Genomic DNA, 27,878 nt, shown 5'->3' with positions numbered 1-27,878 from the left:
GGTGGATTTACAGTACTGTGTGACACCAACAGTGTAAGTCCAAATCCTGTATGAGGTCTGATGTCACACGACATCAGGTTATAGTCCAACAGGTTTATTTGAAATCACAAGCCTTCGAAATGCTGTTCCTTTGTCAGGTAAAGGGGCAACTCTCTGAAAGCTTGTGATTTCAAATAAACCTGTTGGACTATAGCCTGGTGTTGTGTGACTTCTGACCTTGTCCACCCTAGTCCAGCACCAGCATCTCCAAATCCTGTATCAGCTGAGGTTACTGTGAAGGGCCAGCCTTCTCAACCTCACTCTTTACCTGAGGTGTGGTGACCCTCAGGTTAAACTCACCACTGTCTGTCTGTCTCTCTCTCTCTCTCCTAATGTGGGAGCAGGACAATGGGGACTTCACCGTTCAGATCTACTATTGTCACATGTACCTAAGTACAGTGCAAAGATTTGTTTTGTGTGCAGTACAGGCAAGTGATGCCATACAAAGATCACAGGGTGATTGGACAGAGCCAGGAATACAGAGTTACTGCTGCAAAGAAGGTGCACAAAAAGCAAGATCAACATTATATTTGAAATTCGAGAGGTCCATTCAGCAGTCTAGTAACAGCAGGGAAGAAGCTGTTCTTGAATCTGATGCTTAAGCTTTTGTATCTCTTCTCTGACAGAAGAGATTATAACTGGGATGGGAGGAGTGTTTGATTTGTTGGCTGCCTTTCTGAAGTAGCAGGAGTATAAATGGAGTCAATGGATAGAAGGTTGGTTTGTGTGATAGACTGTGTTGTGCTCACAATGCTCTGTAGTTTCTTATGACCCTGAGCAGAACAGTTGCCTTACCAAACGGTGATGCATCCAGACAGAATGCTTTCCATAGTGCATCTGTAGAAGCTGGTGAGAGTCCTTATGGACAAGCCAAATTCCCTTACTTTAATATTGACTGAGAGAAAAACTCATCAAGCTGTCCTCGGAGCTAAGCTCCATAGTTTGTTTTGCTCTCCTGTACTTACAGAAGGACGTTAACGCATTGGAGGTAGTTCAGAGGGAGTTTACTAAACTAATACCTGGAATGAGACGATTGTCTCAGCTGGAAAGGCTAGCCAGGCCAGATGTGGATCCTCTGAAATGTAGAGCAGTCAGAGGTGACTTAATTGAAACATAAGATCCTGAGGAGATTTGGTCTGGTGAATGTGGAAAGGGTGGACCCTCCTGTGGGAGAATCTAGAACAAGGGTCCGAGTTTTAAAATAAGGGGTCATCCTTTTTTTCAAGACTGCGACGTGGGCATCGTTGATTGGCCAGTCCCTTTTTGCCTGTCTCTAGTTGCCCCTTGAGAAGCTGCCTTCTTAAACCACCGCAGTACACCAGCTGTACGTTGACCCACAATGCCACTAGGGAGAGAATTCCAGAATTTTGATCCAGCGACACTGAAGGAATCGTGACATATTTCCAGATCAGGATGTGGTATGGTTTGGGGGGGGGAAATGGCAGGGGATGCTGTTCCTGTGTATCTGCTGCCCTTGTCCTTCTGGATGGAAGACAGAGAAGGGGAAACGTTCAAACGTTCATTTCCTCTAGAAGTTTGAGAGCTTTTGGAATTCCTTTTCTCAATAAACAATGAAAGCAGAATCCTTAAATAGATTCTTGATAACCAAGGGGATGAAAGATTATCGGAGTTATTTCGGGATGTACAGTTGAGGTTAAAATCAGATCAGCCCTGATCTTATTGAATGGCAGAGCAGGCTTGTAGGGCCAGGTGGCCCAGTCTAGTTCCTTGTTGGTATGTTTGTCTGCGAGGGCACGGAGGGGGGGTGGGGGGGGGGGGGGGGGGGGGGGGGGGGGGGGGGGGGGGGGGAGTGACCTCAGTATGATATGTAATCTGAAAGGCGGCACATCTCCAGAGCAGCACTCCCCCAGTACTGTATGGGAGGGTGATCCGGCGTTATGTACCTGGTACAGTAAAGCCAGACTTTTCTGACTCTGAGGTTAGTAGCTGACAGCACAGATGAAAGATTCCCTTCCCAGGCACAGTACTCAAGCTCAGAATGGACAAATGTGAACCATTAGAATAAAGGGCAGAAATAAATGAGATATGAGATTTAGAAGAAAATGTGCATTGTTTATCGTTTATCAAAACCTTACTAACAATGGAAATTGTTCATCCTTTATAAAGCTTTATACTAAGGATGAAATCAGTAACTCAATGCTATAACCTGACTCAGTCATCTGTTCACTTGCTTGGCTTAAAACAGATGATTCAATGGCAGAACGTGTTTAGCAACATCGTGCATTTATGTAGCACCATTTACTCAGTAAACTGTGACATCATGCTTCACAGGAACAGTGTTGATTAATGCTTGATATGAGCTGTCACAGGAGATAGAATCCCTAAAGTATGGAAACAGGCCCTTTGGCCCAACGAGTCCACACCAACCCTCTGAAGAGTAACCCACACAGTACCCTATTACTCAACATTTATCCCTGACTAATGCACCTAACCTACACATTCCTGAATACTATAGATAATTCAGCGTGGTCAATTCACCTGGCCTGCACTCAGAGAAACCCACATAGATACAGGGAGAATGTGCAAACTCCAGACAGACAGTCGCCAGTGGCTGGAATCGAACCAGGTCCCCTTCACTGTGAGATAGCAGTACGAACCACTGAGTCACCTGATCAACAGCTTGAGCAAGGAGGCAGTTTTCAAGGGGCCCCTTAAAGGAGAACAGAAAGCGAGAGGTACATAAATGAGGAGGTCTGGGGGGGAAGAGTCTCAGAGGGCAGGGAGAAAGCAGCTGAGGGCATGGCCACTGACAGTGGTTCTATTAAAATCCAGGAGACGCCAGAATTGGAGAGGTGCAGATCTCCAAGAGTTGAGAGACTGGAGGAGGTGAAAGAAATAGGGAGGGGTGAGGCTATGAAGGGATTTTAAAACGACGATACAATTCTAAAATCATGCTGTTGCTGAAAAAGGACCCAATGCAGGCCGGAGGTGAACTGAGCTGGATGGGAGTTAGGTCGTGAGGCAGGAGAGTTTTAGCTGATCTCAAGTTTGCAGTGAGTAGGAATGGGGAGGCCAACTGTGTTAGAATCTGTTAATATTCAATTATTGTAAACAAGCTATACGGCAGTGCCCTGCATATCAGCAAATGAGAACAAATGAATAAGCTTTATTCACTTGAATGTCTCCTGTGGCAAGTTTATAAATCGCCACTTACAGCACATCGTAGGTCCAAAGATACTGAGGTTCAGCTTCTTAAGTAGAAGAAAGTGAGGACTGCAGATGCTGGAGATCAGAGCTGAAAAATGTGTTGCTGGAAAAGTGCAGCAGGTCAGGCTGCCTGACCTGCTGCGCTTTTCCAGCAACACATTTTTCAGTTCAGCTTCTTAAGTTACAGATTAGTTACAGGGTAACAATGTCACCAACACAAGGTACAGATTATCTAGATACAATCCTTAGCTACAGAATAGAGAAATGAAGAAAAGAAGTTATATTACAGCTATACATTGTATATACACAGTACACAGTAACTAGTATCCTTACACACAGATGAAGAGGGACACCAGTTCGACTGGGACAATACATCCATGCTGAGACAACGCACAGGAATTCCTAGAAGCCTGGCAATCAAACCAGAACTCCATTAACAAACATATTGATTTGGACCCCATTTACCAACATCTCATGAAAAGAACCGGAAGTGATACCATCCATCACAACAGACCAAGACACATAAATAGAAAGCTGGACAGAACACCAACGCTTCCCCAGAGGCTCACTGATGATATTACCTAGCATGGTGACAAAACGTCTGAAAACAAACCTACCCGCTCAGCAAGCAACCTTACAAACAGTATAACCATAGGTCAGAAAAACAGGTAGTTAAAAAGACAAACACCACAGTCTCTCTCTAAAGGCACTCCATTGCAGACCACGTGGTCTGACCACTGGCTGCCACCACATACTGCACCGGGCCACTGTCCCCCCACTTCAGATTGCCAACTAACAGTCCTACTTTGGAGGCTAGGGCCGGGGGCATCTGAGGCCAAGGAAAGGGAAGAAAAGAGCAAGGAGAAAAAGAAGAACGGGGAAGAGGATGTGCTCCAGCTGTGGATGATCCTTCTCAGCCACCATCTTACCAGAGGATGGTGATGGGGCAACAAAACAAGGCCACAGGAGGAAAAGCAAGGAGATATTCCTGCTCATTTTCAAATAGGGGGATGCAATGGCCGAGTGATATTATTGCTGGACTGTTAATCCAGAGACCCAGATAATGTTCTGGGGAACCTGGGTTCAAACCCTGCCACAGCACATGAAGGAATGTAAATTCAATTTTTAAAAATCTGGAATTAAGAGTCTAATAATGGCCATAAATCCATTGTCAGAAAAACCCATCTGCTTCACTAATGCCCTTTAGGGAAGGAAACGGTCATCCTTACCCGGCTGGCCTACGTGTGAATCCAGACCCACAGCAATGTGGTTGATTCCCAGTGAGGATTGGCTGTCTGACAGAAGACAGAAAGTTGGGATAAAAGGTTCTTTTTTGGAATGGCAGCCAGTGACAAGTGATGTCCCACAGGGTTCAGTGTTGGGCCGCAACTGTTCACTTTCTATATTAATGATCTGGATGAAGGGACGGAGGGCATTCTGGCGAAGTTCGCCAATGATGCAAAGTTTGGTGGACAAGCAGGTAGTTCTGAGGAGGTGGGGAGGCTGCAGAAAGATACAGACAGTTTAGGAGAGTGGTCCAAGAAATGGCTGATGAAACTCAATGTGAGCAAATGCGAGGTCTTGCACTTTGGAGAAAAGAACACAGGACTATTTTCTAAACAGTGAGAAAATTCATAGCACCAAAGTACAAAGGGATCTGGGAGTGCTAGTCCAGGAATCCCTAAAATTTGACTTACAGGTTGAGTTTGTGGTGAAGAAAACAAATGTGATGTTGTCATTTATCTCAAGAGAGTTGGAATGTAAAAGCAACGATGTGCTACTGAGACTTTATAAAGCTCTGGTTAGGCCCCATTTAGAATACTGTGTCCAGTTTTGGGCCCCACACCTCAGGAAGGACATACTGGCACTGGAGCGTGTCCAGCAGAGATTCACAGAGAGTGGTGGGCCTGTGGAATTCATTGCCATGCAGCGCATTTGAGGCCAGGATGTTAAACGTCTTCAAGGCAGAGATTGGTAAATTGTTAATCTCACAAGGAATTAAGGAATATGGGGAGAGTGCGGGTAAGTGGCATTGAAATGCCAATAAGCTATGATTGAATGGCGGAGTGGACCCGATGGGCCGAATGGCCTTACTTCCACTCCTATGTCTTATGGTCTTATGGACTCTTAACTGCCCTCTGCGCAATTAAGAATGTTGACCTAGCCAGCGATGCCAACATCCTCTGAATAAATCATTTTTTAAAAAACTTCCTGGTGAATTTCTTTGTCAGACTATTAGACATAGGAGAAGAAATTAGACCATTCTGCCCACTGAGCCTGCTCTACCATTCAATCATGGCTGGTACATTTCTCAACTCCATTCTCCCATTTTCTCCTTGATGCCCTTGATATTCAAGAACCTACCTATCTCATTGTTACAATGAATGAAACACATTTGATAGTTGTTTCAAATAGCCAGTGTCAGCACGATAGACCAAAGCACCTTGTTCTCTGCTGTTTCATTCTATAATTCCATTGGTCGCACACGTTTACTCAGTGGAAGAGCTGATTGTGAGGATATGGTGATGCCTTTCTGTGCATCAGAACAGAATTAAATACACACAGAACACTACATATCGCTCATATTTAGCAATGTAGAAAGTAATAAGGCTTTTATACAATCCATTAGTGCTTTTCTGAGTAAATGAGGCACTAGAAAACATGCTTAAGATACTGGTCTAATGTCTGTATTTATAGTACTTTTGAAACCATTTCTGGTTGCCTCACTGGCAATTATTAGAACAGGAACATCATATTGTCATTGCTGTGGGTCTGGAGTCACATCTGGGCCAGACCAGCTAAAGATGCCGACACAGCCACTGTTCATTCCAATTGGTTTGCATAAAACTGATATCACAAAATGCAAACTTGCATTTAGAAAGCATTTTTCACACCCTCATGTGTCCTCACAAATAGATGTTGTTATGCCAACAAATGCAAAATCTTGTTTGTTTACAGCAATTTAAGGTAGCAAATGGATCTTAAAGGTACTGGCACACATTGTTCCCTCTCACTCAATCCTCTCTTACCTTGTGTTCTCTTTCCAAAACAAACACTAGGCCTTAGCTAGAATAAATTCCCATTATGCACTTCATTGCAAGCCCCACAAATCTCAGTAGAAATCCACTCTGCCATTTTGCCTGTATCTTTTCCAGCTGACTGGATATATCCAGTCATCCCTCTTCCTGCTTCACTGCACCCTGCTGCCCAGTTTTATTTTCAGACTTTCCTCAATCCTGTGTCACATCTTAAGCAAGAACAGCCAATTTTTCCACTGCTTAGAACCGTGCAGACTGTGGCTCAAACATCTAAGAAAATCCAGTTTGGGCTGACAAATGGCACAAAATTATCTTGTCACAGAAGTGTCAAACAATAACCATCACCAACAAGAGAGACTCCAAACAATGGCATTATCATCACTGAATTCCACTATTATCAACTTGCCTGGGGTTACCATTGACCAGAACTGAACTGGGGGACTCATTATACAAGAGCAGGTCAGAAGCTGGGAATCCTGTGACCAGTAACTCCCACTGCTTTACTGACACCCCAAAACCTGTCCACAATCTACAAGGCATGAGTCAGGAGAGTGATAGAATACTCCCCAACCCTTGTGTCCCCATCTATCTTTGTATTGTTATCAATTTTGGCTACACGGAGAGCTTCATAACCTAGAGTTCGTCAAAAGGAGAGTGCAAGTTCTAGCTTTTCATCTTGCTCTCATCTGATGCAAGAAACAACCTTGAGAAAAAGAGACACCTGGAAAAAGAGTAGACTGCTCTTGCTCAATCAGGTCAATTTGATGAAGGGCTTTTGCCCAAAACATCGATTGTACTGCTCCTCGGATGCTGCCTGAACTGCTGTGTTTTTCCAGCACCTCTAATCCAGAATCTTGCTCAACCAGTCCATACTCACAAGCCTCAGGAGTTTATGTCCACCATAAGACACGATTCTGCTACTGGAAATCACTTGTTAAATAATCCAGACAGTGCTAAGAATTACATTGGAAACCAATTGAAGATCAACAACTGAGCCTGCAGTGTGATGGGCTAGTGCAAGCGAGCAAGTCCATGCATAAACACTCAGCTCCCTGTTTTATGTCGGGAGAAGGAATTTGTACATATCGCAGCTTTTTTGAAACAAAAGGGGTCATGGAGACAGCTCAACGTTTCTCCTGGTAATGCCCTTAAATCAGAATGTGTGTGTCTGGTCTGAGAATTAAGATAGACCGTTAACTGTTCTTGCTGCAGCTCCATGCCAATGATGGCAATCAGCACCATCTTCCCAATCCATGCAATATCTGTTTTTCCAAGGCTGTTTCTTGTATCTTGATTCTGAAGGGTACAAGATGAAAAGCTTCAGTTCCTGGTCTCTTTTTACCAATGTCTAAATTCTCATCCATGTCATTAATGTTGGTCATGAATAATTGAGGTCCCAACACTGATCCCTGTGGCATTCCACTTGTTACAGTTTGCCAACCTGAAGATGATCCACTTATCCCCACTCTCAACAGAGAAAGATCTTTTTCCCTGACTCTTTTTGTCAGTGTTCTGCTATTATTTCCTGAATAACATTCCTTTGCCATCACTTACACTGAGCGGGATAAGACCTGATCAGTGAGCATTCGGTTATTTGTACTGATTGTCAAACTGCTGGCTTTCCATTCTCTCACCTACTGTATTCCCCAAGACAACTGCTAGCCCAGTCCCTGTTGCTGTCTGCCTTTGAGCATCACTCTCCAGAGTGGCGTTCCCCACCTGCTATGTCTTATTTACTTGGGTTTGTTCTCAGCAAGGCCAATCTACGTTCTGCCATTCACACCTACCATGAACATCTATATCACTCCTCTACCACCATTAGCATTCCTTTTGTCTTTTGCTCTAGACTCTCTCCCAATTGGTTCCACCTGCTCCTTCTTTGTCTTCAGCATAAAAACCATCATTCTCCAACCTCTTATAGTTCCAAAGAAGAGTCATGTTGGATTCAAAGCGATAATTCTGTTTTTCTCTATCCTCAGACGCTGCCCGAGTTTCACCAGTACTTTCTACATTTTTAGTAGAAAAAATGTATTTTTTCTACTCCCTCAGTGCACTGTGACACTAATCAAGTTACAGACTCACAACTGGACTAATTAGGGCCTTTGAACACGAAAAATGCGTCATATTGGCACCTGGAAATGATCGGGTCACTCAATTTCCAATTCTGGGTTAAAAATCGAGCCCTTTATTTTTGAATCACTATCTGCTTTGCTTGTTTAAAATGAATTTAGTCTCACAGTTTTATTTCACAGTTATTTCTCATTTCTTCATCTATGAAGAGAGATTGAGCAGTTTTGGCCTACACATTTTGGAGTTTAGAGGGGAAATCTCACTGAAGTATGTAAGATGGAGTCATAAGGATGTGCAGCACGGAAACAGACCCTTTGGTCTAACTTGTCCATGCTGACCAGACTCCTAACCTAGCCTCACCTGCCAGCACCCAACCCATATCTCTCCAAACCCTTCCTATTCATATACCCATCCAGATGCCTTTTAAATGCTGCATTATACAACCTCCACCACTTTCTCTGGCAGCTCATTCCATATATGCATAAATGAAGGGGACTGTCCGTGGAAAAGATGCTTCCCCTGCTGGGGCAATCTGGAATGGGACGTCATAGTTTAAGGATAAGCGGTAGCAGACTTAAAGCAGAGAAGAGGAGAAATTACTTCCCTTAAATGGTCAGGAATCTGTGGAATTCATTACCACAGTGCGGTGGATGCTGGGACATTGAGTCAATTTAAGGAGGAGATAGACAGATTTATAATAAGTAACAGGTTGAATGGAGAGTAGGCAGGAAAGTGGAGATGAGGCTGTCATGAAATCAGCCATGATCGTGTTAAATGGAGCAGGCTCACTGGGGTTAATGACCAATTCCTGCTCTTAGTTCTTATGCTCTTATGTTCTGACCAAAAGGATTGTTTTTGAGTTTGGAATTGGCCATTGAGGAGTTGCAATACAATTCCCGGATTTAATATCAAAAAATTAAAAAAAACTTATATACCTGGGTTCACACTCTGACTAGACCCACATGCAGTTTTATTTACTTGAAAACTGCAGTTTAACTAGAACGGAGCAGAACAGGAGGAAAACACTTAGGTTCTTTTGCCCCCTCAGGGAGACAGGAAAAGGAATTGGGTGAACCTATTAACCCTCTAAATAGTTGTAGCATCAACTAATGGGAGCAGAAATGCAGAAGCATCTCATAAGTTACAGATTCGCTTGTTTTCTCAAGAACTGACAAACCTCTCCTCAGGCTGTTAAAATCTTCCTTACACTCAAATTAGTTGAGATTAATAGGCTGTTGATACTAGATTCTTGCTACTGCTCACTCTTCTCCCACAAAATAAAGGCTGTAGGTCACTGTGGTTGTCAGTTAGCTCAGTGGCCTTAATGGCTGGTCTGTAAGGCAGAATGACACTAATGGCACAGGTTCAGTCCCTGTACTGGCTGAGGTCACTGTTAAAGGCCATCATGTCTCACAAAGTTGATTGAATTTTTTGAAGAACTAACAAAGAGTATTGACGTGGGCAGAGCGGTGGGCGTGATATATATGGACCAGTAAGATGTTCAACAAGGTTCCCCATGGGAGACTGGTCAGCAAAGTTAGATCTCATGGAATACAGGAAGAACTAGCTATTTGGATACTGAACTGGCTCAAAGATAGAAGGTGGTGGTGGAGGGTTGCTTTTCAGACTGGAGGCCTGTGACCAGTGGAGTGCCACAAGGATCAGTGCTGGGTCCTCTACTTTTCATCATTTATATAAATGATTTGGATATGAACATAAGAGGTATAGTTACTAAGTTTATAGATGACATAAAAATTGGAGGTATAGTGGACAGCGAAGAAGGTTACTTCAGATTACAATGGAATCTTAATCAGATGGGCCAATTGGCTAAGGAGTAGCAGATGGAGTTTAATTTAGATAAATGCGAGGTGCTGTATTTTGGGAAAGCAAATCTCAGCAGGACATATACATTTAATAGTAAGGTCCTGGGGAGTGTTGCTGAACAAAGAGATCTTGAAGTGCAGGTTCATGGTTCCTTGAAAATTAGAGTTGTAGGTAGATAGGATAGTGAAGAAGGCGTTTGGTGTGCTTTCCTTTATTGGTCAGAGTATTGGGTACAGGAGTTGACAGGTCATACTGCGGCTGTATAAGGCATTGGTTTGGCCACTTTTGGAATATTGCATGTAACTCTGGTCTCCCTCTCTCAGAAAGATGTTGTGAAACTTGAAAGATTTACAAGGATGTTGGCAGGGTTGGAGGATTTAGGCTACAGGGAGAGGTTGAATAGGCTAGGGCTGTTTTCCGTGGAGTGTCGGAGGCTGAGGGATGACCTTATAGAGGTTTGTAAAATCATGATGGGCATGGATAAGGTAAACAGACAAGGTCCTTTCCCTGGAGTGGGGGAGTCCAGAACTAGAGGGCACAAGTTTAGGATGACAGAGGAAAAACTTAAAAAGCACCAAAGGAGCAACATTTTCACGCAAAGGGTGGTACGAGTATTGAGTTCAGGAGTTGACAAGTCATACTGAGGCTGCCAGAGGAAGTGATGGAGGCTGGTACAATTGCAATATTTAAAAGGCATTTGGATGGGTATATGTATAGGAAGGATTTAGAGGGATATGGGCCGGGTGTTGGCAAATGGGACTAGATTAGGATATCTGGTCGGCATGGACGAGTTGGACCGAAGAATCTGTTTCTGTGCTGTACATCTCTATGACTTTATTTGCTGGAGGTGTACCAACAGTCACCATTAGATGTCTCTCTCTAATGGAACAACACCCCTCTGAGGCTGTGGTGACTTTACTATTTTACCACAACATGAGGTACTGCCTCAGTGAGATGAGGGGGGGATTTGAAGTTGAACAAAGAGAGTGTGCAACTGATCAAATGAACTAACGACTCTCATGGATTTTTATTTAACATTTGAGGGAATTATAATAAGGCACTAAGTGAATTATCTCAGCAGAGAGAGAATGTTGGTGAAAGGAGCAGATGGTCTAATGACTCATCAATGTTCAGCCAGTCACAACAACTGACACTGCAGAAATATAGACTCTGCTTTTTAAAATTTCTTTCACAAGATGTGGGCATCACTGGTTAGACCTGCATTTGATTCCCACTGGAACTCCTCCTGAATTGAGCTTTACAGAGAGTCGACCACATTGCTGTGGGTCTGGTATCACGTGTAAACCAGACCAGGTAAGGACAGCAGATTTCCTTCCCTAAAGGACAGGAGCAAACAGGGTGGATATATTTGTCGATAATCAATCATGGTCACTATTTCCATGATTAGCTTAATACTTCCACAGGCCCTTTCCAAGCCCAACAACATGCTGTAATATTTATTTCTGAGAAAGAATTTGTATTGGATTGTGTGTACTCTGCACTTAGTCACCTAATTGCCCTGTCAATCATCCAACATTAACCAGACGTTGTTGGTAGCACAGTTACCCCTGAGTGGGAAAGCTCCCCCTTCAGGAGCCTCAACATATGATACAGCCTGCAGTGTTTGGGATGCTGCATCGTTAGGATTGCCATGCTCAGACGAGCTGTTAAACTGATCTGAGTATTTGCTTTCTGGCTGAGTTTTGGTGAGTCTTTGAAACAGCGTTCTTGAATATTTTAGTAGGGAGGTAAATATATTCTTGACACAAGGGGATGAAAGGTTATTGGGGCAGGCAGGAAAGTGGAGTAATCAGATCGGCCTTGATCTTATTGAATGGCAGAATAAGCTCAAGGGGATGAGTGGTCTACTCCTGGGCCATCAAGTAAAAGAATTCTACGGGACTATTTGAAGATTTTGAGGGGTTCAAAATGACTTAAAACAAGTTATCTGGCCCATATTACATTGATATTTGTGGGATCTTTCTGGGTCTGAATTAGTTGATGAGCCTCCTAACAGTGACCACATTGTACAATGTTTAATTGGCCATAAAGTGCCTTGGCATATCCTGATGCATGAAAGGTGCCCTATAAACGCAAGTCTTTGTAGAGTTCATGCGATCCCAACAGTGCAGAAACAAGCCATTCGACCAAACAAGTCCACACTGACCCTCCGAAGAGTCACCCACCCAGACTCATTCCCCTACCCTGTTACTCTACGTTTCCCCTGACTAATGCACCTAATCTAGACGTCCCTGAACCCTATGGGCAACTTAGCATGGGCCAATTCACCCAACCTGCACATCTTTGTACTGTGGAAGGACACCAGAGCACACAGAGGAAATCCAAGCAGATAGGGGGAGAATGTTCAAACTCCACACAGACAGTCACCCGAGGCAGGAATTGAACCCAAGTCCCTGGCGCTGTGAGGCAGCAGTGCTAACCACGGAGCCTTGAAAGAAATTCTGGGATTGATATATGTAAAACAACAGAAATCAGCATATCCCATTTAAAGTTTTAATCTAAGACTTTACAGTATCACATCTCCATGACACTGGACTCCTTTAGCTATAAACTCTGTGAGCATGATCTTAACCTCCACAACCACCTGATGAAGGAGCAGTGCTCAGAAAGCTAGTGCTTCCAAATAAATCTGTTGGGCGACAACCTGGTGTTTTGTGACTTTTAACTTTGTACACCCCAGTCCAACACTAGTAACTCCAAGCCTTGTTTTCATTCCACAACTGTCTGATGGCTTTTAAATAATCACGTCAATTTGAATATATACAAACCTACAAACTGACAACAGAAGATGACCAAAGATAAGGTTAAGTTTTAAGGTAGAAAGGTAAAAAACAATGACTGCAGATGCTGGAAACCAGATTCTGGATTAGTGGTGCTGGAAAAGCACAGCAGGTCAGGCAGCATCCGAGGGGCAATAGATAGAAAGGTGTTGTGAGGGTAATCCTTAACTGGGGGCTGAGCAACTGGAGGTGCAGCATTTAAAGTGGGGATGTTCAAGAGGCCAGGATAACAGCACAGACATGTGTGAGGGTTGAGGATCAAGGGGAGGTTACAGAACTAGGGAGGGGTGAGGCCGTGGACGCAAGGGTGACCGATTTAAAACCAAGGCACTCATTGACCAGGAGCCAATGTAAGTCCGCATTGCCTACGTAACAGCATGTTTACATGTGGGTTCATTAAACTAATTGCTGCTGCCAAGTGACATTAGAAATGATAAAGTGTGCATCAGCAAAATGCCTCAGGAAAGTTAAGTGCCTCCATAAATTGAGAAGGAAATAAGCGAAAGTGCATCAAAACCAATTCAGAATTTGGCCAGGGAACAATACTTCAAATTAATCATGCTTAGTTGGAGCTCCTCAGATTTAACCTTATTGTCATCCTGGAGTAGCATAAACTCCCTTGAGTTATTTTGCTTACATATACAAACTCGCATATCGGCAACAATGACTGGGAGACCCTCGCTCAGGGCAAACTGACTCAGAGGAATCTCCTACTTGAAGGGGCACAATTCTTTGAGAACACCTGTCAATCAGACAAATTACGGAAAATGAACCGGAGAAAGGGATGCCAGCAATCTCAAGGCAAGGACCGATTCCATCTCTGGGAAACTACATGTGGTCAGAGATGTGGTTCTACTATAAGGCCCACCAACTACATGTGCCCAATCTGTACCGAAAACAACAAATGCTGGAGCTCACAGTGGGTCAGGCAGCATCCATGGAGAGAGAGCAAGCTAAGGTTTCGAGTCTTGATGACTGTTCGTCAGAGCTGATATGAAGATTGGAGGGGGCAGCATTAATGGAATAGTCAGGGGGAGGGTCGACTGCTGGGGGAGAAAGAATATTGACAGTTCAGATTAAGTAATCAGAATGTGAGAATGGCAGAACAATGGTAACTGCCAGACTAGAAAGGGCAGATGGAGTGCAGGGAGGGGAGAGGGGGCACGGTCACAGAAAATGGGCCAAATATTGCTCTTAAGTGTGGTGAGAGATGTGGCTCTACAATCAGGCTCATCCATCAGTAAAGGACCGCACAGAATTTCAAAGAATCTCTACAATGTGGAAACAGGCCCTTCGGCCCAACAAGTACACCTGACCCTCCGAAGAATCACCCATCCAGACCCATTCCTCTACTCTATTTTTCTACATTTAACCCTGACTAATGCATCTAACCTACACATCCCTGAACACTATGGGGCAATTTAGCAAGGACAATCCGCCCTAACCTGCACATCTTTGGATTGTGGGAGAAAACCCGAACTCCTGGGGAAACCTGCACAGACAGGGGGAGGTTGTGCAAACTCCACACAGACGATCGAACCCAGCTCCCTGGCACTGTAAGGCTGCAGTGCTAACCACTGAGTCACCGTGCCACATGACCAGTGACACGGAATTTCCTAGGGGACCAATCACACTAGACTTACTTACCTCGACATTGAAGTTGGGACTCCGTGCAGAACTGGAGGAATGATGGGCAGAAAGACTCAGCTATTGGCCCAGCTCCATCTCAAACTTTGTCTCCAGCTCTTGAAAGTCCTTCTTAAAAACATCCTTCCTTTTCTTTGGTCAGCCCTGGATTTTTTTCCTGTCTATTGGTGTCCATTTGACTGCCATTCTGGGTGGGGTTACATCCAGATGGTGAACTACATCTCTTGCCTGTCTCAGTTACCTCTCCATCATATTATTCTGCAGATGCCTCTAACCAGCCTTGTTCTTCTTCAGTGATCTTGGTTCTCCATGTGATGCCCGAGATCTCTCAGAGCTAACACTGGTGGACCACGTGCACCTTACCTGAGCCCTATGCTGTTCTATGTTTCACTGTCATTGACTGCACTGTTACATCTTCAGATCTCACCGGTGTCACCATGCTATATGTTGTGATCATATCCACTGGAGCCATATTGGAAGCCTTGAGTGAACTCTCTGCCAAGAATCTTTCTTATTGTTATTTGTCTAAATTACTGATACCAAATGGGGAAAACGGCCACACAAAGTTTTCAGCACAATGTGGAGGTGCTGGTGTCAGACTGAGGTGGACAAAGTCCAAAGTCCCAAGACACCAGGTCCAACAGGTTTATTTGGAATTACAAGCTCTCAGAGTGCTGCCCCTTCATTGGGTGAAGTGAGAGGGAAGCACACAGAACACAGAATTTATGGGCAGAGAGATCAAGAGCAGAGAGATCAAAAGACCACACAAATGGTGTGAGTAAGATGTTGAATAATAAGTCGCTGCAGGTGATCAAGAGCGTCAGACAGTGTGAGTAAAGGGCTGGAAGAGCACACCAGTTCAGGCAGCATCCGAGGAGCAGTAAAATCGCCGTTTTGGGCAAAAGCTCTTCATCAGGAATAAAAGCAGAGAGCCTGAAGGGTGGAGAGATAAGCTGGAGGAGGGTGGGGGTGGGGAGAAACTAGCATAGAGTACAATAGGTGAGTGGGGGAGGGGATGAAGGTGATAGGTCAGGGAGAAGGGTGGAGTGGATAGTTGGAAAAGAAGATAGGCAGGTAGGACAAGTCATGGGGACAGTGCTGAGCTGGAAGTTTGGAACTAGGGTGAGGTGGGGGAAGGGAAATGAGGAAACTGTTGAATGCCACATTGATACCCTGGGGTTGAAGTGTTCCAAGGAAGAAGATGAGGTGTTCTTCCTCCAGGCGTCTGGTGGTGAGGGAGTGGCGGTGAAGGAGGCCCAGGACCTCCATGTCCTCAGCAGAGTGGGAGGGGGAGTTGAATGTTGGGCCACAGGGGGTGTGGTTGATTGGTGCGGGTGTCCCAGAGATGTTCCCTAGAGCGCTCTGCTAGGAGGCGTCCAGTCTCCCCAATGTAGAGGAGACCACATTGGGAGCAACGGATACAATAAATGATATTGGTGGATGTGCAGGTAAAACTTTGATGGATGTGGATGTCTCCTTTAGGGCCTTGGATAGAGGTGAGGGAGGAGGTGTGGGCGCAGGTTTAGCAATTCCTGCGGTGGCAGGGGAAGGTGCCAGGATGGGAGGGTGGGTTGTAGGGGGGCGTGGACCTGACCAGGTAGTCACGGAGGGAACAGTCTTTGCGGAAGGTGGAAAGGGGTGGGGAGGGAAATATATCCCTGGTGGTGGGGTCTTTTTGGAGGTGGGGGAAATGTCGACAGATGATTTGGTTTATGCGAAGGTTGGTAGGGTGGAAGGTGAGCACCAGGGTCGTTCTGTCCTTGTTACGGTTGGAGGGGTGGAGTCTGAGGGTGGAGGTGCGGGATGTGGACGAGGTGCGTTAGAGGGCATCTTTAACCACGTGGGAATGGCAATTGTGGTCTTGAAAGAAGGAGGCCATCTGGTGTGTTCTGTGGTGGAACTGGTCCTCCTGGGAGCAGATACGGCAGAGGCGGAGGAATTGGGAATACGGGATGGCATTTTTGCAAGAGGTAGGGTGGGAAGAGGTGTACTGCTGCAAATGTGTTGCTGGTCAAAGCACAGCAGGCCAGGCAGCATCTCAGGAATAGAGAATTGTGGAGGGAGGAAGAGAGCTTCTTCAAGGAAGGCATCCTTGTAAGAGGATTCGCAGTAGGTTAAAATCTTCGAGTAAAAAATGAGGTCTGCAGATGCTGGAGATCACAGCTGGGAAGAGGTGTAATCCAGGTAGCTGTGGGAGTCGGTGGGTTTGTAAAAAATATCATTGTCAAGTCGGTCGTCATTAATGAAGATGGAGAGCCCCAGGAAGGGGAGGGAGGTGTCAGAGATGGTCCAGGTAAATTTAAGGTCAGGGTAGAATGTGTTGGTGAAGTTGATGAATTGCTCAACCTCCTCGCGGGAGCACGAGGTGGCGCCAATGCAGTCATCAATGTAGCAGAGGAAGAGGTGGGGAGTGGTGCCGGTGTAATTACGGAAGATCAACTGTTCTACGTAGCCAGCAAAGAGACAGGCACAGCTGGGACCCATACGTGTGCCCATGGCTACCCCTTTGGTCTGGAGGAAGTGGGAGGATTCGAAGGAGAAATTGTTAAGCGTGAGGGTCGGGAGGAAGTTAAGCCGGCACCACTCCCCACCTCTTCCTCTGCTACATTGATGACAGCATTGGCGCCACCTCGTGCTCCCGCGAGGAGGTTGAGCAATTCATCAACTTCACCAAAACATTCTACCCTGACCTTAAATTTACCTGGACCATCTCTGACACCTCCCTCCCCTTCCTGGCCTCTCCATCTTCATTAATGATGACCGACTTGACAATGATATTTTTTACAAACCGACCGACTCCCACAGCTACCTGGATTACACCTCTTTCCACCCTACCTCTTGCAAAAATGCCATCCCATATTCCCAATTCCTCTGCCTCTGCTGTATCTGCTCCCAGGAGGACCAGTTCCACCACAGAACACACCAGATGGCCTCCTTCTTTCAAGACCACAATTGCCCTTACCACGTGGTTAAAGATGCCCTCCAACGCATCTCGTCCGCATCCCGCACCTCTGCCCTCAGAACACATACCTCCAACAGTAACAAGGACAGAACGCCCCTGGTGCTCACCTTCCACCCTACCAACCTTCGCATAAACCAAATCATCCGCCGATATTTCCCCCACCTCCAAAAAGACCCCACCACCAGGGATATATTTCCCTCCCCACCCCTTTCCGCCTTCCGCAAAGACTGTTCCCTCCGTGACTACCTGGTCAGGTCCACACCCCCCTACAACACACCCTCCCATCCTGGCATCTTCCCCTGCCACCGCAGGAATTGCTAAACCTGCGCCCACATCTCCTCCCTCACCTCTATCCAAGGCCCTAAAGGAGACATCCACATCCATCAAAGTTTTACCTGCACATCCACCAATATCATTTATTGTATCCGTTGCTCCCGATGCGGTCTCCTCTACATTGGGGAGACTGGACGCCTCCTAGCAGAGCGCTTTAGGGAACATCTCCGGGACACCCCCCCCCCAATCAACCACACCGCCCCTGTGGCCCAACATTTCAACTCCCCCACCCACTCTGCCGAGGACATGGAGGTCCTGGGCCTCCTTCACCGCCACTCCCTCACCACCAGATGCCTGGAGGAAGAACGCCTCATCTTCCCCCTTGGAACACTTCAACCCCAGCGCATCAATGTGGACTTCAACAGTTTCCTCATTTCCCTGATTCCAAACTTCCAGCTCAGCACTGTCCCCATGACTTGTCCTACCTGCCTATCTCCTTTTCCAACTATCCACTCCACCCTCTCCTCCCTGACCTATCACCTTCATCCCCTCCCCCACTCACCTATTGTACTCTATGCGAGTTTCTCCCCACCCCCATTGTTTTTACCCAGTGTGAGTAACGTGTCAACAGCTTAATAACAACCAAAGGGATGACCCATAATCCATTTAAATGAGGCAGAGAGATAATTTCAAAAAATTAAAGATAAGCTGGTGCAGAAGACAAACCAAATGGCTAGAATAATATGATAGGTGTCGCATGCACAGGGTCTAACCAAAGTAATAATCCAAAACTGTACAAACTAATTAAGGTAGAGAAATCATAACAATTTATCAAGGTGATGGTATCATCAGCATCACCCTATTCATTCCAGACAATCTCTTCTGGGCAGAGCATCCCCATCTGGTCCAAGCACAAAAACAAGGAGTTCAAAGACCAATGCCTCAATTGTCTCAAGAGGGCTGACATATGGTGAATATAACTGCACTTGGTTAGTCCATCTGGATTCGCGGCATTTATATCTAAATACTTTCCCTGGAGTGTGGCAGGCTGAGGGCTTGCCTGAAAGAGGTTTATAACATGATGAGACTCATTGATAGAGTGAAAGTCTTTCCCTTGGGAGTCCAAATCTAGAGGGACATCGGTTTAAGGTGAGAAGGGAAAGGTCTAAAAGGAGTCTAAGGGGCAACACTTTCACACAGAGGGTGGTGTGTTTATGGAATGAGCTGCCACAGGAAGTGTTAGAGGCTGGTACAATCCCAATATTTAAAAGGCATCTAGATGGGTATAGGAATAGGAAGGGTTTAGAAGGATATGGGCCAAATGTTGGCAAATGGGACTAGATTAATTTAGGATATCAGGTTGGCATGGACGAGTTGGACTGAAGGGTCTGTTTCTGTGCTGTACATCTCTGTGACTCTAATCGGCAATGTATATAACTTTAATATTACTCTTAATCAGCCCTATTGATAAAGTATTGGATAAAAACCGCAAGTCAAATAAAACAAAAAACTGCAGGTTCTTAAGTCGAGGCCTAGGGTCAGGGTCAGGGTCAGGATCATGGTTCAGGTTTGCTGGAGTTCTGATGAAGAGTTACCAGATAGAGTCATAACCATAGAGTCATAGAGATGTACAGCATGGAAACAGACCCTTTGGTCCAACTCGTCCAAGCCAACCAGATCTCCCAACCCAATCTAGTCCCATCTGCCAGTACTTGGCCCATATCCCTCCAAACCCTTCCTATTCATATACCCATCCAAATGTCTATTAAATGTTGCAATTGTACCAGCCTCCACCACATCCTCTGGCAGCTCATCCCATACACATACCACCCTCTGCGTGAAAAAGTTGCCCCTTAGGTCTCTTTTATATCTTTCCCCTTTCACCCTAAACCTATGCCCTCTAGTTCTGGACTCCCAACCCCAGGGAAAAGACTTTGCCTATTTACCCTATCCATGCCCCTCAATTTTGTAAACCTCTATAAGGTCACCCCTCAGCCTCCGACGCTCCAGGGAAAACAGCCCCAGCCTGTTCAGCCTCTCCCTATAACTCAAATCCTCCAACCCTGGCAACCTCCTTGTAAATCTTTTCTGAATCCTTTCAAGTTTCACAACATCTTTCCGATAGGAAGGAGACCAGAATTGCATACAATATTCCAACACTGGCCTAACCAATACAGCCACAACAAGATTTAAAATGTTAACTCTGTTTTCTTCTCACAGGTCCTGCCAGACCTGCTGAGTTGCTCCAGTAATTTCTGTTTCTGCTATAAATGCAAATTCTTCAGGCAGAATCAAGCACAATAAATGAATGTCAAACTTCAGAATAAGCAAAAATCAAAGGTACAGAATATAAGGCTAGTCATTTTATTAGAATGCGTGCACTTCATGTCAAAAACACACTGATTGTTCATGACTAGGCAGCTCTCTCTACCCTCACAGCACATCCTCATTATAACACAGTCCTTTACCCACTATCCTCTAATGTTTATATTTAATTTTATATTAAAGAGAATGCTGAAATGTGGCTGAATTTATTCTGTTGGGATAGACAGTGGTGGGAGGAGAAGAAAGCAAAGACTGAGATGAGTCCCCTCCATCTTTTTCGAATTGGTATTGTGCATGTAGATAAGGGGCATGATGTAGATCGAGTGAATCATTTGACAGGAAAAAAACAGTCAACATCTGAATTTCAGAATCAATTTAGAGCCAGGCTATGCTGGCTCAGTGGAACATTCAGAGGAGGTGAAAATAAAATGTCAGATTCAATAAAGAGTAGTGTAGATGAGTTTAGACAGAGAAATAGATCAAGTTCTGAAGACTGAATTGGTTGAATGAGGAAATTTAATTTGTTCAGATCATTAATGGCCCCAGAAACAAGTCTGCACACCAGGTCTATCACACTATATGAAATAACAAGCAAGCAAAGGCTTGAATTATGAATGTAACACAATCCACAGAGTTCAGATGCTTAGATGAAATGATTTCTATCAGCAGGCGACATTTTAGTTATTCCTCAATTATGTCACAACCTTGTTACTCTATGCGGCTAACAAAACCCCTGTGCAGATCCTATTCGAGAATGACAGCTGCAGTAACTGAAGCCGACTGTCAAAGATTTTGGGTAGAATCTTCCCAGTCCATGAACGATGTTAGTGAGTTTGGAATAATTCAGAGAGATTGGTTAGAAGGAACGTCCCCATAGTGAAACCAAGAAATCCCAATTCCCTGCTGAGTGTTGAATGGACAAGACAAGATTCTCCCTAGTAAGGGGCGAGAGGCCTTTTCACATCAGCATCCTCATTGCAACAGCATCGTCCCTCATTGATGCACAGATCCACATTCTCCCATCCTCTGCATTGAAACTAGCCAGCGACAGTCCCCAACATGAAAGTCAGAGCAGGTATCAGCTACCAGTTGCTCCTTCAGACTTCCAGCAGCCAGCAACATCTCAGGGTGCACTGCCCTATTCTGTCCAGTACGACCTCCCGGTCCCCATCGACAAAATGAGATGCTAATTACCCTCTGTCTGACATGTCCGGGGCAAATAGAACAAATCACACAAGGCAGCTGTAGACTGTCCTTGTTAACTGGGCATACAGCTGAGTTCCACAGAGGAAACCAGAGCTAGGAATCTCAAGAGACCTGAGCAGAGAACAGTTATACCTGAAGCGAGTAAGAGAAAATAACAACTGGGGTGCACATGACAATGCACACACTTGGAAAGACAGTATCAGAGACTTCAGCAGGACTCACAGAGAGGAACCTTCAAGATATTTAAAAGACTCAGCCAATCATTGAATCCCTACAGTGTGGAGGCAGGATATCAAGTCCACACTGACCTTTAGAAGGACATCTAACACAGACCCCTACCGTATATTTGGACTGTGGGAGGAAACCCACACAGACATGGGGAGAATGTGCAAACTCCACACAGACAAGGCTGGAATCAAGCCCAGGTCCATGGTGCTGTGAGGCAGTAGTGCTAACCACTGAGCCACCATGCTGCCCTTTGTGCTATAGTAAGTATCAGGTAACTGACTGCTACAGTCCAGTTATAACTTTTTGAACTCTGGTCTTAATTGCAAGTGCACAAACACAACTTGAACAATAAATACAAATCCAACAAACCAACAACAAAACAAAACCAAGCAATGTAGCAACCAACACAGGGCCAAGGTTAATGGGAGGTGTTTTCTCAGCTGCCAATTGGTTTTTAAGACATCTGAGTGAATACTGAGAAGATTTTGAGTTAAAAGCCTAATTCGGCATACAGTTTAAATCTCACACTGTTCATCTTTAACTGTAACTAAACTGATGTTGAGCAATGAGTGAAATTTACAGGGGCTTCTTAAAAACTGAAAATGACTGCTATACTAGCGGAATAGCATGAACTGCATGATAGCACAAAACTGAATTATAGGTGGTCATTTTTACAATTCCACGGCAGAGGGATACAGGTAGCAGGGGCAAAGAGGATTAGAACTTGAAGTTGAACTCCCTGATCCCAATATATCCTCTTCGGATTTTAATGGAGTGGTAATTTTGATCCCAGAAGACCTCCTGGCCCTCAGTTGAGGAAAGTTGAAGGGAGCTGAGATGGACCAGATCTCACAGGTAAATTGTTCTCCGACATTTCCCTGTGAGGCAGGAGGGTCAGGAGGAATGCTTTCCATCGTTCAACCTACCTTCCCTCTACTTTGCTGTCCAAATGTGGCTAAATAAGACCATTGTACCCTCCCCTCCAGTCAGTCAGTCGTCTCTCAATCTGGCTGTCACCTGGGAATTAGAGCAAAATGCTCCTTCCTATCAATTTATCAGGAGTGTCCCATCCAGGATTCCTCAACACTACTTATCTCCTCTACACCCTCTCACTTCTCCCCAGTGTTTTTCAAAATATAGGAGGTGGGCATCACTGGCCAGGATTTGACTCCCATCCTTAATTGCCCTTGAGAAGCTGGTGTTGAGTGACCTTCTTGAACCACTGCAATCCATGCACTACTCACTACACCATTGGGAAGGGAGAGGCAGGACTTTGACCCAGTGATACTCAAGGACTGGCAGTACATTCCCAGATCAGGATGGTGAGTGGCTTGGAGGGGAACTTGCAGGTGATGAAATTCCCACGTGTCTGCTGCCCTTGCCTGGATGGTAGTGGTAGTGGGTTTGGAAGGTGCTGGATAAGGAGCCTTGGTTAATTTCTGAAGCACATCTTGCAAATAGAAAACACCACTGCTGTTGAACATTGATGGTAAAGGGACTGAACGTTTGAAGTGATGGGGAGCACTACATGACATTCCTGACTTGTACCTTGTAGATGGTGGACAGCCTTTGAGGATTCAGCAGTAACTTACTCGCTGCAGTAGTCCTAGCCTCTAACCTACTCTCATGGCCATTCTACTGATTTGGCTGGTCCAGTTCAGTTTCTGGTCAACAGTAATCCCTAGGATGGTGACCGTGGAAGATTCAGCAATGGTAATAGCATTGAATGTCAAGGGACTGTGGTTGGATTCCCTTTTCTTGGAGATGGTCACTTATGTGACACAAAGGTCATTTGCAATTTATAATTAATGCTTGGATACTGTCCAGGTCTTGCTGCATTTAGTAAGAATTGCTTCTGTGTCTGAGGAGTTCTAAATGGTGTTGAACATTGTGTAAGCATCAGCAAGCATGCCCACTTCTGACTTTATGATGGAGCTAATGAAACAGCTGAAGATGGTTGGGTCTAGGACACTATCGAGTAAAAAGTGAGGTCTGTAGATGCTGGAGATCAGAGCTAGGACACTATCCTAAGGAACTCCTGAAAGCCACACAAAGTCAAATGCTACCTTGATGTCAAGAGAAAATCAGTCTTCTCTGACCCAACTTTTGTCTAATAATAAAATTTATACTTAAAAAAAAATGTTCCTTCAGGGAAAAGGGCTGTGAATTAGGACATCCTGTCTGTATGGGCATCCAATGTCAGAATTAAGCGGTTCCATGTTGGTGATAGCATTGCTGAAATTTAGACAACTTCATCTCTCCCATAACGGTAGATGCAGTTCTGTCACTGCAGTTTCCACTGGCACATCCCTTTTCTCCTTCTCCCCTCCAAGCTGATGCCAGTTGTCTGTGCAGAATGTCATAACTGGAATCAGGCCATTTGGTCCATCAAATTCACACTAACCCGCCAAAGAGCATCCCACTCAGATCCATCCCCGGCCCTATCCCTGCACTTCCAATGGCTTATCCACCTAGCCTGCACATCCCTGGACACTACGGCAATTCCTGATGAAGGGCTTATGTCTGTAATGTTGACTCTCCTTCTCAACCAAGACTGATTCTTGGGATGGCAGGGGAAGGATTGGGTCAACTGAGCCTGTTTTCACTGGAATTGAGAAGCATACGGATGGGGGTGTGGGGGGTGGGGGGGATGGGGGTGGCGGGGATCTTAAAGAAACACGTACAATTTTCAGAGGTTCAGAGATGATGTTGCCCCTGACTGGGATACCCAAAACATGGGGCCACTGACTCAGGACATGGCCATTTCAAACTGAGATGAGAACAAATAGTGGATGGTGGACCTGTGGAATCTCTATCACAGAAGGCTTAGAGGCCAAGCCACTGAATGTATTAAAGAGTGAAATAGGCAGATTTCTAGAGGCTAAAGACATCAAGGGGTATGAGGAGAGAGTGGGAATATGACCTTCAAATAAATGATTAACCAGGGTCATGTTGAAGTGGCTCAGTGGCCTAATCAAGCTTCTATTTTCTATGTTTTATATTTTCCAAATCGAGGGAAAATTAAGAAAAAAAACAACTTTATTATTCCCTTTATCTGTAAATCAATTGGAAGACAAGCAGCAAGACCTCACAGCGCCAGGGACCTGGGTTCTATTCCAGTCTTGGGCGACTGTCTGTGTGGAGTTTGCATATTCTCCCCATGTCTGCGTGGGTTTCATCTCTGGTGCTCTAGTTTCCTGCCACAGTCCAAAGATGGGCAGGTTAGGGTGGATTGGCCTTGCTAAATTGCCCATAGTGTCCAGGGATGTGCAGGCTATATGGGTTAGCCATGGGAAATGTGGGATACAAGAATAGTGTTGGGGGAGGGGGGTTTGAGTGGGACGCTCTTCGGAGGGTTGGTGTGAACTCGATGGACCAAATGGCCTGCAGTAGGGACTCTATGGTAACTGCTTTCATTCATCAACAACTACTCCAAGATGTTTGGTACAGGAAATTTTTATGGTATTTGAATAGTCTATCTCCTATTCATTCACGGGATATGGGCATCACTGTTTAGATCAGCATTTATTGCCCAGGGTTGCCCAGAGGGCAGAGGGAAGTCAATAGAAGATCTCTTCCGTTCTGTTAAAGGAACTCAATAAAGATGCGTTCCTTACAACGTTTGGTGTCAGTGATAGTTCAGTCAGTAACATTCTGACTTCTCGGTCATAAGGTTAAGCATTTGAATCCCACACCAATGCTTGATCACAAATATCACAGCTAACAGTTCTGTGCTGTACTGAGGGGCTACTGCACTGTCAGAAGAGTGAGTGTTTCAGCCAGATCTTAAACCACCTGCCTGCTCAGTTGAATGTAAAAAAAAACACCGAAACATGGACTCTCCTGCTCCATTGATGCTGCCTGACCTGCTGTGCTTTTCCAGTACCACACTCTCAACCCTCATCTCCAGCATCTGCAGTCCTCACTTTCATCTGGATGTAAAAAAAGTCCATTACGCAACCTCCCAAAGAAGGCAGCACAGTGGCACAGTGGTTAGTACTGCTGCTTCACAGCGCCTGAGACCCGAGTTCAATTCCCGCCTCAGGCATGTCTGTGTGGGTTTGCTCCACTTTCCTCCCACAGTCCAAAGATGCGCGGGTCAGGTGAATTGGCCATGCTAAATTGCCCGTAGTGTTAGGTAAGGGGTAAATGTATGGGTGGGTTGCGCTTCGGCAGGTCAGCGTGGACTTGTTGGGCCGAAGGGCCTGTTTCCACACTGTAATGTAATAAAACAAAAGAAGATGGTGTCCTAGAGTGGTAGCAACACATTTTCAGCTCTGATCTCCAGCATCTGCAGTCCTCACTTTCTCCTAGCCAATATTTATCCCTCAATCAATATTACAGAAACAACTTATCTAATCATTACCACATTGCTCTTGGTTGTTGTAACTCCTACATTGCAATAGTGATAACATTTCAGAAGTTAAAAATCATGCAACACCAGGTTATAGTCCAACAGGTTTAACTGGAAGCACTAGCTTTTGGAGCGCTGCTCCTTCATCAGGTGGTTGTGGAGTATCTTTTAACTTTGTACACCCCAGTCCAATACCAGCATCTCCAAATCATGACTACATTTCAGAAACCCATCATTGACTGGAAACACTTTGTCAGTCCTCCGTTTCAAAATTAATTAAAATTTGAATCTCTTTCTCCTTCCAATGTAAACAATTCTGAGCAACTGACTGAAATAATTTCCTTGTAGGGATTATTATTGAATCACAGGTGGCGAGCTGCCCTTCTGGTCAGAGATCATTAGCTGTGTGAAGCACATTTGGCAGGATTCGTGATATTCTGTCTGTCGCAAATCACAATCTGCTCATCAAGAGACAGCTCTCTATGTGCGCGTAGGCAGTGCACTGCTTTCCCAGTAACTGTGATCATTAAATACTTGGACAGCAAAGTTCCAAACATCTGTTTTGATAACATATCAAAACTCTCAGATGGTTCATAGAATGCCCAAGAGATCTAACAGACCACTGGAACCTTTTGTTTTACAAAGGAAGGCTGTTGCAGCACAAGTTTTGTGCTGAGTTTTATTTTACATTGTAGTTGAATTTGGACATTTGACCTAAAATCATACATAGCTGGGGAATTTCATCTGAATGGACCATCTTAAATAGGAGGTGAGTGAGAATCCAGAACAGGCTCCCGATAATGCAGTGTGAGGCATTGCAGTGGGGTCCTTGTTTACAGTATGTATCTCGAACATCTTAGGTGGTTCACTGATTATCAGTTCGAGAGACATGGGTTCAACTCCCAAAATAACAAGCAGTAAAATCTGAGTTCAATAAAAACTGGAAATTAAAATAAAAACAGGCTAATGGCAAGGATGTAACAATTGTCATAAAAACTCACCTGTTCCATTAGGGAAGGAAATCTGTCATCTTGATCTGGTCTGGCCCACACATGACCCCAGAGACACATCTATGTGATCTTTGTTGGCCTCTGAAATGACTTTCCAAAGACAATTAAGATGCACATCCAATGCCACTCCCTCCACCTCACACTCAGTAGCAGCAGCATGTACTAACTACAAGACACACAGTAGAAATTCACCAAAGATCCTTAGACAGTACCTTCCAAACCCATGACCACTTCCACCTGGAAGGAGAAGGGCAGCAGATACATTCTGTCCTAGCCACTCCCTATCCTGGCTTGGAAATATATCGCCGTTCCTTCACTGTTGCTGAAAATTCTGGGATTCCCTCCTTAAGGGTCTACCAACTGCAGGCGAACTTCAGCGGTTCAAAAAAGCAGCTCACCCCCACCTTCTCAAGGGCAACTAGGGATGGGCAATAAATGCTGGCACAGCCAGTCACGTCCAAATTGCACAAGTGAATTTTTAAAAAATTCTATGGGCAAGCCCTTTTAAAATGGCAAATTTCAAAGTCGAACTGTTGAACAGCCATAGAGTCATACAGCACAGAAACAGATCCTTCGGTCCAACTCATCCATCTCAACCAAGTTTCCCAAACTAAACTAGCCCCACTTGTCTGCATTTGGCCCACATTCCTCTAAACTTTCTTATTCATGCACCTGTCCAAATATCTTTTAAATGTTGTAACTGTACCTGCACCTACCACTTCCTCTGGCGGTTCATTCCACATATGAACTACCTTCTTTGTAAAAAAAAAATTGCCCCTCAGGTCGCTTTCAAATCTCTCTCCTCTCACCTCAAAAATATGCCCCTAGCTTTGCACTCCCCTACCCTAGGGAAGAACATTTGCTATTCACCTTATTTATGCTCCTCATGATTTTATAAACCTCTAAGATAATCTCTCCCATGTTCCAGTGGCA

At 44.9% G+C, this 27,878-nt stretch overlaps 1 protein-coding gene across 1 annotated transcript in view; it reads right to left on the bottom strand.

Annotated features, from left to right (window-relative positions):
* LOC132825911 (potassium channel subfamily T member 1-like) overlaps positions 1–27,878 on the bottom strand; it is a 428,710-nt gene that overhangs the window by 270,572 nt on the left and 130,260 nt on the right. The gene's annotated exons all lie outside the window — the stretch shown is intronic.

The sequence above is a fragment of the Hemiscyllium ocellatum genome, chromosome 21 (genome assembly GCF_020745735.1).
Source record: "Hemiscyllium ocellatum isolate sHemOce1 chromosome 21, sHemOce1.pat.X.cur, whole genome shotgun sequence".
Classification (NCBI taxonomy): Eukaryota; Metazoa; Chordata; class Chondrichthyes; order Orectolobiformes; family Hemiscylliidae; genus Hemiscyllium; species Hemiscyllium ocellatum.
The sequence above is the reverse complement of the archived record's forward strand: the minus strand, read 5'-3'. Positions and strand labels throughout refer to the sequence as shown.